At 41.7% G+C, this 13,680-nt stretch overlaps 1 protein-coding gene across 3 annotated transcripts in view; it reads right to left on the bottom strand.

Moving 5' to 3' along the window:
- PBRM1 (polybromo 1) overlaps nt 1–13,680 on the bottom strand; it is a 471,441-nt gene that overhangs the window by 411,415 nt on the left and 46,346 nt on the right. The window lies entirely within an intron of this gene.

The raw sequence follows: 13,680 nt of genomic DNA, 5'->3' as shown, positions 1-13,680 counted from the left end.
ACTATTAAAAGTATTGATTTATGCATTTGTTTTCTAACATTATCTTTATACCGTTCTCCTTCTGACTCCTCCCATCTTCTACTTTCGATAATTTAGAGTGCCCGTTCACAAGGACCCTTAGTATTGCGCATGCGCGATTCAACAATTCTAACCGCAATGCGCATGCGATTATTATTCTCTCTCTAAAGCGCATACGTCTACTTCGCAACACAGTCGGTCAAAAATATTCTGCGCATGCGCGAAACGTGCATGCGCATTCTACCAGAAAGTAAAGATAGTAGATGTAACGCATGCGCAAATCCCACAATAGGCCAATGACATTGCTTCACAGCCGCCTAACAGACAGAATTTCAATTTAGTCAACACAAAAACGTAATCCGGAAGTAATGAGCAGACCAAAAAACGGGTTGATTTTATCGACTGTAAAATTATTAATTCTTTTCAGGTAAAACTTGATTTGCACACAAGTTATAAAAATGTAATGAATGAAATTCCTATTGATTTTGAAGTTAAAATGTAATTACGGTTAGCAACAGAAGAAACTTTACTTTCACACAAGCAATCATATTCCTGAATTCTGTTTCTAGCCAGAAATGTATCTAAACCATTTTAAAAGGTATCTAAGGCATTGGCATTTACTACCTCCTTTGGTAATGAGTTCCACAATTTGATTCTGAAAAAATATTTACGTTGCAGCAGATTCAATCTAATTTCCTCCAGTCTTAAATTGTGACCCTGTCACAAACAATTTTCTTGGAATAAACAGAGCTTCTGCCATCTCTGTATATGGGTCTTGAATATATTTATATAAAGTAATCGTCACCTCTCAAGTGCCTTTTTTCTAAAGAAAACAGGCCCAGTTTTTCTAACCTCTCGTCATAGTTTAAATTCTCCATTCCCCTTATAAGCTTTGTGGCCCTTCTCTGAACTTTTTCTAAGTCTCCAATGTCTATTTTTTTTAGATTGGTTCCCAGAACTGCACTCCATACTTAACCCCTTAATGACCGACGACGTGCAGGGTACGTCCTCCAAAAAAATGTCCTTAACGACCAAGGACGTACCCTGCACGTCGTTGGTCTTTGAAAGAAGTGGAAGCGTGTGGGTGCGCGTGCACATGCACGGGAGCATACGGGAGCGTGCGCGCGCGTGCACGTGTGAAACTGCCCAAAAGTTATAATTGAAGTGGAAGAGGCACAAGGTGGGACTCAGTGGGAGAGAGGGTGGGAATAAAAAATATTAATGGTCTGGGAGAGGGTGGGGGGTTGGGTGTTAAGGGGGGTAAGCTACACTACAGAAAAACTTAAAATAAACTTTTGATTTCAAACTAGGTACTGGCAGACAGCTGCCAGTACCCAATATGGTGCACAATAAGGCAGAGGAGGGGGGTAGAGAGCTGTTTGGGGGGGATCAGGGAGGTTAGGGCTAAGGGAGGGGGGGTCCTACACAGCAGTATTATTATTATTTTTAAAAACAAAACAACAAAAAAACTTTTATTTTAGTACTGGCAGACTTTCTGCCAGTACTTAAGATGGCGGGGACAATTGTGGGGTGGGGGAGGGAAGACAGCTGTTTAGGAGGGATCAGGGGGTGTGATGTGTCAGGTGGGAGGCTGATCTCTACACTAAAGCTAAAATTAACCCTGCAAGCTCCTTATAAGCTACCTAATTAACCCCTTCACTGCTAGCCATAATACACGTGTGATGCGCAGCCGCATTTAGCGGCCTTCTAATTACCAAAAAGCAACGCCAAAGTCATATATGTCTGCTATTTCTGAACAAAGGGGATCCTAGAGAAGCATTTACAACCATGTGTGCCATAATTGCACAAGCTGTTAGTAAATAATTTCAGTGAGAAACATAAAATTGTGAAAAATTTAGCGTTTTTTTCAATTTGATCGCATTTGGCGGTGAAATGGTGGCATGAAATATACCAAAATGTGCCTAGATCAATACTTGGGGTTGTCTACTGCACTACACTAAAGCTAAAATTAACCCTACAAGCTCCCTACATACTCCCTAACTAACCCCTTCACTGCTGGGCATAATACACGTGTGGTGCACAGTGGCATTTAGCGGCCTTCTAATTACCAAAAAGCAACGCCAAAGCCATATATGTCTGCTATTTCTGAACAAAGGGGATCCCAGAGAAGCATTTACAACCATTTATGCCATAATTGCACAAGTTGTTTGTAAATAATTTCAGTGAGAAACCTAAAGTTTGTGAACAAAATTTGTGAAAAAGTGAACGATTTTTTTTTATTTGATGGCATTTGATGGTGAAATGGTGGCCTGAAATATACCAAAATGGGCCTAGATCAATACTTTGGGATGTCTTCTAAAAAAAAATATATACATGTCAGGGGATATTCAGGGATTCCTGAAAGATATCAGTGTCCCAATGTAACTAGCGCTAATTTTGAAAAAAAGTGGTTTGGAAATAGCTAGTGCTACATGTATTTATTGCACTATAACTTGCAAAAAAAGCAAAGAACATGTAAAAATTGGGTATTTCTAAACTCTGGACAAAATTTAGAAACTATTTAGCATGGGAGTTTTTTTGGTGGTTGTAGATGTGTAACAGATTTTGGGGATCAATGTTAGAAAAAGTGTGTTTTTTCCATTTTTTTTCCTCATATTTTATAATTTTTTTATAGTAAATTATAAGATATGATGAAAATAATGGTATCTTTAGAAAGTCCATTTAATGGCGAGAAAAACGATATATAATATGTGTGGGTACAGTAAATAAGTAAGAGGAAAATTACAGCTAAATTCAAATACCGCAAAAATGTAAAAATAGCCTTGGTCCCAAACGGACAGAAAATGGAAAAGTGCTTTGGTCATTAAGGGGTTAAAGGGACAGTCAAGTCCAAAAAAAAAATTAATGATTCAAATAGGGAATGTAATTTTAAACAACTTTCCAATTTACTTTTATCACCAATTTTGCTTTGTTCTCTTGGTATTCTAAGTTGAAAGTTAAATCTAGGAGGTTCATATGCTAATTTCTTAGACCTTGAAGGCTGCCTCTAATCTGAATGCATATTGACAGTTTTCCCCACTAGAGAGCATTAGTTCATGTGTTTCATATATACAACATTGAGCTCATGCACGTGAATTTAACAAGGAGTAATCACACATTTTGGCTCAAATGCTAGTCTGTCAAAAAAACTGAAATAAGAGGGTGGTCTGCAGAGGCTTAGATACAAGGTAATAACAGAGGTAAAATGTGTATTATTATAACTGTGTTGGTTATGCAAAACTGTGGAATGGGTAATAAAGGGATTATCTACCTTTTTAAACTTTAAAAATTCTGGTGTTGACTGTCCCTTTAAGGTGAGGACTTAACAGATTTATATAGTGACATAATTATGCTTTCCTCCCTTGCATCAATGCTTCTTTTAGTACATGCTAGTATCGTATTAGCCTTAGAAGCTGCTGCCCTGCATTGTGCACCCATCTTTAACTTGTTATCTATTACTACTCACAAATACCTTTCCTCCTCTGTTTGGCTAAGTCTAGTTCCATTTAAATAATACATCACCTAATTATTTTTACTTCCAAAATGTAGAACCTTGCATTTTCCAGTATTACATCTCATTTTCCTACCCATTCTTCTAATTTTTGTAGATCTCCTTGTAAGGCGAAAGTTCATCCAGCCCTGACCTAATGACCATACACAACTATGTATCGTCTGCAAAAATGGAAATTTATGCTTACCTGATAAATTATTTTCTTTTACGATATGACGAGTCCACGGATTTCATCCTTACTTATGGGATATCGCCTCCTGGTCAGCAGGAGGAGGCAAAGAGCTCCACAGAAGAGCTGCATAAATAGCACCTCCCTTCCCCCCCAACCCAGTCATTCGACCGAAAAATAAAAACCAGTCTCTAGAAAAAACGACAGGGTGGGCCGTGGACTCGTCATATCGTAAAAGAAAAAAATTTATCAGGTAAGCATAAATTTCCTTTTCTTTTACAAGAAATGACGAGTCCACGGATTTCATCCTTACTTATGGGATACAATACCAAAGCTATAGGACACGGATGAAACGGAGGGACAAGACAGGAACCTAAACGGAAGGCACCACTGCTTGAAGAACCTTTCTCCCAAAAACAGCCTCGGACGAGGCAAAAGTATCAAATTTGGAAAATTTGGAAAAAGTGTGAAGAGACGACCAAGTTGCAGCCTTGCAAATCTGTTCAACAGAAGCATCGTTTTTAAATGCCCATGAGGAAGCCCCAGCCCTAGAAGAATGAGCCGTAATTCGTTCTGGAGGCTGCTGTCCAGCAGTCATGCAACACGGATGATACTCTTCGGCCAAAAAGAAAGAGGTAGCCGTAGCTCTCTGACCCCTACGTTTCCCAGCAAAAACAAGAAATAATGAAGATGTTTGACGAAAATCCTTAGTCGCCTACAAGTAAAACTTTAAGGCACGGACTACGTCCAAATCATGTAACAGACGCTCCTTCTTAGAAGAAGGGTTAGGACATAATGAAGGAACAACAATTTCCTGATTAATATTCTTGTTAGAAACAACCTTAGGAAGAAAACCAGGTTTGGTACGTAACACCACCTTATCAGAATGGAAAATAAGATAAGGAGAACCACATTGTAATGCCGAAAGCTCAGAAACTCTGAGAGCAGAAGAAATAGCAACCAAAAATAAAACTTTCCAAGATAATAACTTAATATCGATGGAATGCATGGGTTCAAACGGAACCCCTTGAAGAACATTAAAGGGACATTATACACTCATTTTTTCTTTGCATAAATGTTTTGTAGATGATCTATTTATATAGCCTATAAAGTTTTTCTTTTAAATAAATGTATAGTTTTGCTTATTTTTAAATAACATTGCTCTGATTTTCAGACTCCCAACCAAGCCCCAAAGTTTTATGTGAATACTGTCAGCTACCTTCTCCAGCTTGCTCCTGTTTGTGTAAAGGGTCTTTTCATATGCAAAAGAAGGGGGAGGGGGGAGTGTCTTATTTTTCCACTTGCAGTGGGCTTTCCAGCTACCTTTTCAACAGAGCTAAACTGACAGCTTCTAAGTAAGTTTTTAAACAGTTTTATACTGGCCAGCCCAAAAGGAAGAGCCACGAACTGAAAATGTTTGTCCAGGAAGGCAAACCTTAGAAACTGGTAATGATCTTTGTGGATAGGAATATGAAGATATGCATCCTTTAAGTCCACGGTAGTCATATATTGACCCTCCTGGATCAATGGAAGAATTGTCCGAATAGTCTCCATCTTGTTTAGACTCTTGAGATCTAAAATGGGACGGAACGTTCCCTCTTTTTTGGGAACCACAAAAAGATTTGAGTAAAACCCCTGCCCCTGTTCCTGTAATGGAACGGGACAAATTACTCCCATAGTGGAGAGGTCTTTTACACAACGTAAGAACGCCTCTCTTTTTATCTGGTCTACAGATAATCGTAAAAGCAGGAACCTTCCCCTTGGGAAGGAATTTTTTTAACTCTAACTGATACCCTTGAGACACGATTTCTAGTGTCCAGGGATCCTGAACGTCTCTTATCCAAGCCTGGACAAAGAGAGAAAGTCTGCCCCCTACTAGATCCGGTCCCGGATCGGGGCCGCCCCTTCATGCTGTCTTGGGAGCGGCAGCGGGTTTTTGGGTTGTTTGCCCTTGCTCCAAGCCTGGTTGGGTCTCCAGATGGCTTTGGCTTGAGAATAATTCCCTTCCTTTTTAGTGGCAGAGGAAATGGGGACTCCTTTGAAATTACGAAAGGAGCGAAAATTATTTTGTCGTTCCTTTTGCTTAGATGTCTTATCTTGAGGGAGGTGACCCTTACCTCCCGTAATGTCAGAAATGATTTCTTTCAAATCAGGCCCGAATAGGGTCTTTCCCTTGAAAGGAATAGCCAAAATTTTGGATTTAGAGGACATATCTGCAGACCAAGATTTCAACCATAAGGCTCTACGCGCTAAGATGGAAAATCCTGCATTTTTAGCCGCCAGTTTGGCGATCTGAAAGGCGGCATCCGTGACAAAAGAATTAGCCAGCTTAAGGGTTTTAATACTATCAATTATCTCCTCTAAAGAAGTCTCTGTCTTAAGAGATTCCTCCAAGGCTTCAAACCAAAAGGCAGCCGCAGTTGTAACTGGTACAATGCAGGCCGTCGGTTGTAATAGAAATCCTTGATGAACAAATAGCTTTTTTATAAGACCCTCCAACTTTTTATCCATAGTATCTTTGCAAGCACAACTGTCCTCAATAGGGATAGTCGTACGCTTAGCCAGAGTAGAAAACAGAATTTATGTTTACCTGATAAATTACTTTCTCCAACGGTGTGTCCGGTCCACGGCGTCATCCTTACTTGTGGGATATTCTCTTCCCCAACAGGAAATGGCAAAGAGCCCAGCAAAGCTGGTCACATGATCCCTCCTAGGCTCCGCCTTCCCCAGTCATTCGACCGACGTAAAGGAGGAATATTTGCATAGGAGAAACCATATGATACCGTGGTGACTGTAGTTAAAGAAAATAAATTATCAGACCTGATTAAAAAACCAGGGCGGGCCGTGGACCGGACACACCGTTGGAGAAAGTAATTTATCAGGTAAACATAAATTCTGTTTTCTCCAACATAGGTGTGTCCGGTCCACGGCGTCATCCTTACTTGTGGGAACCAATACCAAAGCTTTAGGACACGGATGAAGGGAGGGAGCAAATCAGGTCACCTAGATGGAAGGCACCACGGCTTGCAAAACCTTTCTCCCAAAAATAGCCTCAGAAGAAGCAAAAGTATCAAACTTGTAAAATTTAGTAAAAGTGTGCAGTGAAGACCAAGTCGCTGCCTTACATATCTGATCAACAGAAGCCTCGTTCTTGAAGGCCCATGTGGAAGCCACAGCCCTAGTGGAATGAGCTGTGATTCTTTCAGGAGGCTGCCGTCCGGCAGTCTCATAAGCCAATCTGATGATGCTTTTAATCCAAAAAGAGAGAGAGGTAGAAGTTGCTTTTTGACCTCTCCTTTTACCAGAATAAACAACAAACAAGGAAGATGTTTGTCTAAAATCCTTTGTAGCATCTAAATAGAATTTTAGAGCACGAACAACATCCAAATTGTGCAACAAACGTTCCTTCTTTGAAACTGGATTCGGACACAAAGAAGGCACGACTATCTCCTGGTTAATGTTTTTGTTAGAAACAACTTTCGGAAGAAAACCAGGTTTAGTACGTAAAACCACCTTATCTGCATGGAACACCAGATAAGGAGGAGAACACTGCAGAGCAGATAATTCTGAAACTCTTCTAGCAGAAGAAATTGCAACCAAAAACAAAACTTTCCAAGATAATAACTTAATATCAACGGAATGTAAGGGTTCAAACGGAACCCCCTGAAGAACTGAAAGAACTAAATTGAGACTCCAAAGAGGAGTCAAAGGTTTGTAAACAGGCTTGATTCTAACCAGAGCCTGAACAAAGGCTTGAACATCTGGCACAGCTGCCAGCTTTTTGTGAAGTAACACAGACAAGGCAGAAATCTGTCCCTTCAAGGAACTTGCAGATAATCCTTTCTCCAAACCTTCTTGAAGAAAGGATAGAATCTTAGGAATTTTTACCTTGTCCCAAGGGAATCCTTTAGATTCACACCAACAGATATATTTTTTCCATATTTTGTGGTAAATTTTTCTAGTTACAGGCTTTCTGGCCTGAACAAGAGTATCAATGACAGAATCTGAGAACCCTCGCTTTGATAAGATCAAGCGTTCAATCTCCAAGCAGTCAGTTGGAGTGAGACCAGATTCGGATGTTCGAACGGACCTTGAACAAGAAGGTCTCGTCTCAAAGGTAGCTTCCATGGTGGAGCCGATGACATATTCACCAGGTCTGCATACCAAGTCCTGCGTGGCCACGCAGGAGCTATCAAGATCACCGATGCCCTCTCCTGATTGATCCTGGCTACCAGCCTGGGGATGAGAGGAAGCGGCGGGAATACATAAGCTAGTTTGAAGGTCCAAGGTGCTACTAGTGCATCTACTAGAGTCGCCTTGGGATCCCTGGATCTGGACCCGTAGCAAGGAACCTTGAAGTTCTGACGAGAGGCCATCAGATCCATGTCTGGAATGCCCCACAATTGAGTAATTTGGGCAAAGATTTCCGGATGGAGTTCCCACTCCCCCGGATGAAATGTCTGACGACTCAGAAAATCCGCTTCCCAATTTTCCACTCCTGGGATGTGGATTGCAGACAAGTGGCAGGAGTGAGTCTCCGCCCATTGAATGATTTTGGTCACTTCTTCCATCGCCAGGGAACTCCTTGTTCCCCCCTGATGGTTGATGTACGCAACAGTCGTCATGTTGTCTGATTGAAACCGTATGAACTTGGCCCTTGCTAGCTGAGGCCAAGCCTTGAGAGCATTGAATATCGCTCTCAGTTCCAGAATATTTATCGGGAGAAGAGATTCTTCCCGAGACCAAAGACCCTGAGCTTTCAGGGGTCCCCAGACTGGCGTCGGTCGTGACAATGACCCACTCTGGTCTGCGGAAGCTCATCCCCTGTGACAGGTTGTCCAGGGACAGCCACCAACGGAGTGAATCTCTGGTCCTCTGATCTACTTGTATCGTCGGAGACAAGTCTGTATAGTCCCCATTCCACTGACTGAGCATGCACAGTTGTAATGGTCTTAGATGAATTCGCGCAAAAGGAACTATGTCCATTGCCGCTACCATCAAACCTATTACTTCCATGCACTGCGCTATGGAAGGAAGAGGAACAGAATGAAGTATTTGACAAGAGTTTAGAAGTTTTGATTTTCTGGCCTCTTGTCAGAAAAATCCTCATTTCTAAGGAGTCTATTATTGTTCCCAAGAAGGGAACCCTTGTTGACGGAGATAGAGAACTTTTTTCTACGTTCACTTTCCACCCGTGAGATCTGAGAAAGGCCAGGACAATGTCCGTGTGAGCCTTTGCTTGAGGAAGGGACGACGCTTGAATCAGAATGTCGTCCAAGTAAGGTACTACTGCAATGCCCCTTGGTCTTAGCACCGCTAGAAAGGACCCTAGTACCTTTGTGAAAATCCTTGGAGCAGTGGCTAATCCGAACGGAAGTGCCACAAACTGGTAATGCTTGTCCAGGAATGCGAACCTTAGGAACCGATGATGTTCCTTGTGGATAGGAATATGTAGATACGCATCCTTTAAATTCACCGTGGTCATGAATTGACCTTCCTGGATGGAAGGAAGAATTGTTCGAATGGTTTCCATTTTGAACGATGGAACCTTGAGAAACTTGTTTAGGATCTTGAGATCTAAGATTGGTCTGAATGTTCCCTCTTTTTTGGGAACTACGAACAGATTGGAGTAGAACCCCATCCCTTGTTCTCCTAAAGGAACAGGATGAATCACTCCCATTTTTAACAGGTCTTCTACACAATGTAAGAATGCCTGTCTTTTTATGTGGTCTGAAGACAATTGAGACCTGTGGAACCTCCCCCTTGGGGGAAGCCCCTTGAATTCCAGAAGATAACCTTGGGAGACTATTTCTAGTGCCCAAGGATCCACAACATCTCTTGCCCAAGCCTGAGCGAAGAGAGAGAGTCTGCCCCCCACCAGATCCGGTCCCGGATCGGGGGCCAACATCTCATGCTGTCTTGGTAGCAGTGGCAGGTTTCTTGGCCTGCTTTCCTTTATTTTTGGCCTTGAAAGACCTATCCTGAGGAAGGGCGTGGCCCTTGCCCCCAGTGATATCAGAGATAATCTCTTTCAAGTCAGGGCCAAACAGCGTTTTCCCCTTGAAAGGAATGTTAAGCAATTTGTTCTTGGAAGACGCATCCGCTGACCAAGATTTTAACCAAAGCGCTCTGCGCGCCACAATAGCAAAACCAGAATTTTTCGCCGCTAACCTAGCCAATTGCAAAGTGGCGTCTAGGGTGAAAGAATTAGCCAATTTGAGAGCATGAATTCTGTCCATAATCTCCTCATAAGAAGAAGAATTATTATTGAGCGCCTTTTCTAGCTCATCGAACCAGAAACACGCTGCTGTAGTGACAGGGACAATGCATGAAATTGGTTGTAGAAGGTTAAACACTAAAAAACTCTAAGCCATCTCCGTGGAGATGTTGCCTGTACAACGGCAAAGAGAATGACTGGGGAAGGCGGAGCCTAGGAGGGATCATGTGACCAGCTTTGCTGGGCTCTTTGCCATTTCCTGTTGGGGAAGAGAATATCCCACAAGTAAGGATGACGCCGTGGACCGGACACACCTATGTTGGAGAAATAGCTCCCTCCACCTTAGGGACCGTCTGCCAAGAGTCCCGAACGGTGTCAGCTATAGGGTACATTTTCTTAAAAAATAGGGGAAGGTGAGAACGGGATACCCGGTCTTTCCCATTCCCTCGAAACAATTTCCGAAATTCTCTTATGAACCGGAAAGACATCAGAGTAAGAAGGAACTTCTAAGTATTTGTCCATCTTACACAATTTCTCTGGAGGTACCACAATAGAGTCACAGTCGTCCAGAGTCAGAAAAACCTGCTGCAGCAACAGGCGGAGGTGTTCCAGTTTAAATCTGAAGGACATGACGTCCTAATCTGTCTGAGGCAACGCACTACCTGAGTCAGACAGTTCCCCCTCAGAAAGGGTCTCCCTACCCCCCAAGTCAGATCCCTGGGATGGTACATTGGAGATAGCCATCAAAGCATCAGAAGTCGCAGTGACCACATGGGTTTCTGCCCTGCTGCGTTTGCCTTGCAACACTGGCAACTTAGACAAAACTTCTGTGAGAGTGGATGATATAATTGCAGCCATATCCTGCAGAGAAAAAGAAGCAGACGCCGTTGAGGAACATGGCGTCGTTTGTGCGGGCGTTAAAGGCTGTGATGCTTGAGGAGAAAGTTGTGGCATACCCTGAGTCTTATCAGTCTGAGAACAGTCATTGGGTTCTTTATTAAAGAAAATCTTTTCCTTATATTCTAAAGCTCTCTCAATACATGGGGGGCACAGTGTAACAGGGGGTTCCACAATGGCATCCAAACACATAGGACATGTACTGTGTTCAAGGTCCTCCATAGTGTCAGATTTCAAAGGCTAGCATGGTCAAGTCACTGATAAACAAGAACGATCAGTGTAACAAAAAATAGTGTACTGTCTCTTTAAATACGTTTTCACATTTATCCCAAATATGACTAAAATAAATTAATATCTATTAGGTGCGGTCCAATGAATATCTCGCACTCCCCACGTGGGCCCTGCTCACACACCGGTCCCTGAAACAAACAGTTACCTCTCTGCAGCTTTGCTGCGGCTCCTACCTGCCTCTGTAACCACAGCTATCCTCCAACAGCGTGCCTAGGACCGCTTGGAAATTATCGTGACAAGCGGACCTAGGGGCTGCACTAGAACATTGTTCCAAGTACTCGTATCACCAGGACTCCTGATGCGGAACTGCACTAGCCAAGCAAAAACAAGTCCCACCCATGGTGGGCAGAAACAAACAACGAAACCGGGAAAATAGTAAATGGCAATCTAATATCATGTACCGGAATCTGCCACAGTTCTTTACACAGTAAATCTCCCCAACGTCAGCCAACAACTCCATGTTCCCATATAAATAAACAGGGTTATGCCCGTTATGGTACTCGCAGCTGAGCACTTAAAATTAACCTCCCAGCGCTTCTGGCTAATGTAAAATTATGCCGGACTGTCTGGAAAATTTAACAGTGTTGTCATCTGGTTACCTTTGCTAATGACATCCAACATACTAACATAGGAAGACCCCTTTTAGAGCCTACACCCCCAAAATGCCAATAGTATAGTACAGCCATTTCTGAGTAAATGCCTCAAAGCCCCAGAAAGGAACAGACTGCACTTACCTCCATGCTGAGGAACAGCATGAAAATATTCACAGTGTCAAGAGGTCCACTTCTCCTCCTGAGGTCCGGTGAAAAGAAAAATGTCTTAGGAAAAATTCACTAAGTCCATATCCAGGCAGCACCAATATGGGAGGCGTAGTGAGACTAAAACCTCACAAGTTCCCCTAAATGGTTCTTCCAGAAGCTGCCCGGTAGTAAAATAGTAGACTTTGGCACCATTTAAAAATAAAAAACTCTTGATTGCAGAATCTAAACTAGCACCTCACTTTACCTCACTCCTACCACTAACACAGGCAAAGACAATGACTGGGTGGGGGGGGGGGGAGGAGCTATTTATGCAGCTCTGCTGTGGAGCTCTTTGCCTCCTCCTGCTGACCAGGAGGCGATATCCCATAAGTAAGGATGAAATCCGTGGACTCGTCATATCTTGTAAAAGAAATAGAGATGTTGCCCTTTAATCCTTGCTCCGAGTCATTAATAAAAATATTAAAAAGAACCGGGACCAGTATTGATCCCTGGAGGACTCCACTACAGGTGGCCCTCGGTTTACACCGGTTCAATTTGCTCCGTTTCAGAATAACAACCTTTTTTTTCAGTCATGTGACTGCTATTGAAATGCATTGAAAAGCAGTGCACTAATTAAAATAGCCAGTAGGTGGAGCTGCCCGCTTGTGTTGCAGCAAAGTTATGTAAGTTTAGCAGTTCTGAAATTAATCTGTGTACACAGAACAGACATTAGCTATCGAGCAGCTTTCAAGCAACAAGATCTAGCAGCCACTTCCTTATTATCTTCCTGTCCAGCTGCTTGAGGTGAGGGTGCCTAACTGCTTATTAATCACTGCAGATTGAAATGCACAGAATAGATGCAGACCCAATATTATCTAACATGCTAACAATGCAGAGAACTGATTGCAGAAAAATGCAAGTAAAAAAACGGTTTTGTTCATTAAACTTAGTTTGATGATGATGCAGTCTGTTGTGTAATTATTTAATTAGGTGCTGTTAGCAAATGTTTTTGTTCATTAAACTTAGTTTGATGATGATGCAGTCTGTTGTGTAATTATTTAATTAGGTGCTGTTAGCAAATGTTTTTGTTCATTAAACTTAGTTTGATTATATTTTCTGTATTGTGTGATAATTTTATTAGGTTATAATACTGTTTTAGCAAATGTTTTTGTTCATTTAACTTAGTATCAATTAATCACACAACACAGAATATATAATTAAACTATTTATAATGCTGTTTAGCATTTAAAGTCTTTATTTCAAAGCTTTAAAAATAATGTATTAGGTGTTACTTATGACAATTTTGAGAGGGGCCTGAAACCCAACACCCTCTCTTCCCATTGATTTACATTATAAACTGGGTTTCAATTTACAACCATTCCTTCTGGAACCTAACCCCGGCGTAAACTGAGGGCTACCTGTAATTACCATTTTCCATGAGTCAAATCGGTTTACTACTTCCTGTCTTTTATCCAGTTATTTATCTATGAGCTAACATTTTCAGCTTTCCCAGTTCCTTAATTTTGTACATTCATCTATCAGGTGGCACTGTATCAAAAGCCTTTGCAAAATCCAAGTATATACATCAACTAATTCATGGGTGCGTTTTCCGATTTATATTTTTTTTCCCCTCGCATCTAGATATACCTGTCAATAAATAATGTCAAAAGAACAAAGTAAATTTGATAATATAATTGCATGTTCTATCTGAACCATGAATGTTTAATTTGAACTTTAATATCCCTTTAAATAGTACAATGGGCAGAGTATAACAGACAGAATGTGAGATTTGAATCAGTCAGCTTCAACCAGCCAATACTAATTATTCTGGCAACTT

Source organism: Bombina bombina, chromosome 7, assembly GCF_027579735.1.
Source record: "Bombina bombina isolate aBomBom1 chromosome 7, aBomBom1.pri, whole genome shotgun sequence".
Lineage (NCBI taxonomy): Eukaryota > Metazoa > Chordata > Amphibia > Anura > Bombinatoridae > Bombina > Bombina bombina.
Note: the sequence above shows the minus strand (reverse complement) of the source record. Positions and strands in the feature narration are given on the sequence as shown.